Genomic DNA, 3,555 nt, shown 5'->3' with positions numbered 1-3,555 from the left:
GATTTAGCCCTAATTCCCAATTATCTGTAGCGCAGACAGCAAAACACGTGGATGGCTAGGATTTGCGCGTAGCTGAAGGACTGTGGAATTGCCTTTATGAACTTTTTGTTGCAGAGCAAAAGAGCAAACCAAATTGCAACTAAAGATGAAAGACGACAGATTATTTCCCTGAATTTGTTGTCATTTTTAGCTATTCTCTTTTGTTAATTTTTGTTGAAATTCCATGTAAAAGGGCCACAGATGTGTTTTTGTTGATTATTATCAAGAAATTTTCTTGATTTCCTTCTTCTAATCTCTGTCTCTCTTCTTCTCCCACCCCATGTTCTTGTTTTTCTACAATTTTCTTCCAAGTTCATTACAAAACTCTTCCATATTGATATTTACTTCCTATCATCTTCTCGCCAACATTTTATGGCCAAAGAAACGTAAACTTTGGTGGAGGAAAAACCCTATTTTGGTGAAAACAAATGGCATACAAAAGTAAGTATTTTGAAATTCTAATTTCCAAATATTTTTTGAGATATTATTTTATGGAAGCAAATGACAGATAGATAGAGGGATTTTATTATTTTTTATTTTTTTTTGGTTTTAGGGTTTAATTACTATATGAAGTTCTTTAGATGATATTCCTTTCGCTTTGTTATTATTTATGCATGATGTTTCTTTTCCATCCAAAAATTGCCAATTTTTTGTTTGAAACCTTAGATCTTTAAATTACTAGTGAATCTGTTATTTTTTTAAAAAAATATTTGGATTTATAGAGTGACTTGCATGCAATGTATGCATTTTATTTGTTTCCATGAGTATGTTGTAAATCATAAATTGAAATGATTTTTCTTATTTTTTGTATTTTTTTTTCAATTTTTGTTTTGCATTACATTGGATTCTTCAAAAGCAACTACAAATAAACTTAATGAATTGTTGAGATTATTGTTTGGCATTGACCGTGGGCAACAAGTTACTATTTTGAAAGTAGTTCATTATAATTGTTTGGCGATCTATACATAATTTATGGGTTAATTTTTAAGCAGTTTATTTGTTGTTATTTAACAGTGCAAACAATGGGTCCCAAGTAGATATCATTGTTCACTATAAGGATTCAATGACAATTTTGAAAGATAGGCACTCAAAGGGGTATATATTTGTGCAGTTGTTAACTGAAGTTTGTGCATTGGCTTTAAGTCATGTTCCAAATATTTGCCTATTGAATCCTTCTTTTAGTTGTGAAATTGATGCCTCTAATTGAATGGTTGTTGGTGATGATGATGATGATGTTGCTACTATGTTTGAGATGCATAAAGCAAGTAAGAAAATAAACTTGTATGTAGCCGATGATTTAGGAATGTTGAGGGTGGGAATGAGGAGGGGCCCGAGGAAGGGGCTACTAAAGAAGGGATTGAAGGTGATGATGATGATGGGACTGACGAGGATGGTATTGAAGAAAAGGGGGTTAAGGGTGATGATGATAAGGGGGCTGAGGGTGAAAAACATATTGATATTGATGTTTGCTTATTTGGGTATGAATCTGATAATTATTGTGAGGTTGTTAACTCTAGTGATGAAGAATTTTTAGATGATCCATTTGTTGGTATGCTTAATAAGGATGAGGTTTCAATTCTTGATAATCCTATGCAAAAAATTGAGCTTGAAAAGGGTATAGTCTTTACTAATGTTGATATGCTTAGAGAAGTGCTTCAGGAATATGTCATTAGAGAGGGTTTTCAAATTAAGAGAATAGAAAATTAAAAGTCAAGGGTAATTATTGTCTATGTAGCTGAGGGATGTAGTTGGAGAGTTCATGCATCTCCTTTACTTGATGGAGAGACCTTTATGATCAAGACATTAGAGGCTAAACATACATGTGTTAGGGCTAATAAAAATCAAGGAAGCTAATGCCGGTTAGATGGCTAATAAGTGGATTGATGTCTTGAGGGAAAATCCTGACGTGAAAGCAAGAGGGTTAAGAAATGAGAGTCACTCCACCTTACATGCAACTTTATAGGGCAAAGAAAATGGATGTTGACATTATTAAGGGGGGGCATGCTAGTTAATATTGGTTGTTATCTGCTTATGCTAAAATGGTTGAAAAGACTAATCTTGATAGTCTTGTAAAGTTACAGTACCACACAAATGCTGAAGGTAGGTCAGTTGAAAGTGTCCGTGGGACACTTACTTTGAAAAGAATTCTCGTAGGATTGGATGCTTTGAAACATGGTTTTCTGCAACGATGTAGTCCTCTTTTGGGTTTCGATGGATGTCACCTTAAAGGACCTTATAGGGCTGTAACATTGGTTGTTATAGGCTTGGATGGGAACAATGGGATTGTTCCCTATGGTGTATGCAGTTGTGGATGTTAGGTCAAAAAGATAGTTAGATGTATTTTTTCACAAGCCTGGAGGAAATGCTTGGAGGATTTAATGATGACAAGCTATGGACTTTCATGACAGACAGATAGACAGAAGCTAATACTATGTTATACTTTTAAATTCTTTAGGAGGATATATGCAAGGTTTTATATAGTTCAGGAGGTGCTTTGAGATTATTTGTTTATCAGATGGGCATGTTTGTGATATATGTCTAACTTATGGGTATATTCTTAATGCAGGATTTGGTGGAGTATCAGTGAATTGGTGCCAAATGCCATCAATAGAAAGTGTTGCAGACATATTTCTGCAAACTTGAGACAACAATTTATTGGCATGATGCTCAAGAAGTACTTTTGGCAAGCTGTGAGATCTTATACTGTAAGTGGATTTAACTTTGTCATGTTCAAGTTGGACGAGCATAAACCTGTTGCTTATGAGTGGTTGAAAAATGTACCTGTTCATATTTGGGCTAGACATACTTTTGATGTTAGATTGAAAAATGATCATGTCACAATAATTTGTCAAAATCTTTTAACAATTAGGTTGGTGATTTGAGGTCTAAGCCCATCTTGTCTTGGCATGATGGGTTGAGGGTCAAAATTATGAGTAGGCTGCATAAGAGGTTTCAAAAGAAATGTGCTTTGCAGGGTGAGGTTGTTACAAATGTTTTGAATAAGTTGAATTTTGTCAAGGAACTGGCCACTCAATGTAATTTGCTATTTGCTGGGGAGGATGAATTGAAGTCATGAAAAAAATGTCCATTTTCTTATTAACTTGAGGGAGAGAAGTTGCAATTGTACAGAGTGGGACACAAACATATGTGACGTATCATCCTTGTTGTATGTTGAGTCATCCTACTAGACTGGGACTCACATTTTGGCCTGCTAAGTTAGTGAAAACAAACTGAATATGGGTCTGCTACATTGCTCATGGGCAAACAGAGCTAGGTCTGCTAAGCTGCTTAGTGGGGGCACATCTCCTTAACTTTGGGTTTGAGAAAAGTATTTGTGGGAGCATCATCAATAGTAATTATACTGATGGAAGCAAAAGTCACATTAAGGGTAGAAAAGCTATTTTTACAAAAGCATCTAGAGAAAGAAACCACACATTTCGAATAAACTTTTTTCTAGATTAATCTTCACAGAAGATTTATGTCCATATATAAATGGTTGATAGAGGGGTAAGAATA

This window comes from Sesamum indicum, linkage group LG5 (genome assembly GCF_000512975.1).
Source record: "Sesamum indicum cultivar Zhongzhi No. 13 linkage group LG5, S_indicum_v1.0, whole genome shotgun sequence".
Lineage (NCBI taxonomy): Eukaryota > Viridiplantae > Streptophyta > Magnoliopsida > Lamiales > Pedaliaceae > Sesamum > Sesamum indicum.
Note: the sequence above shows the minus strand (reverse complement) of the source record.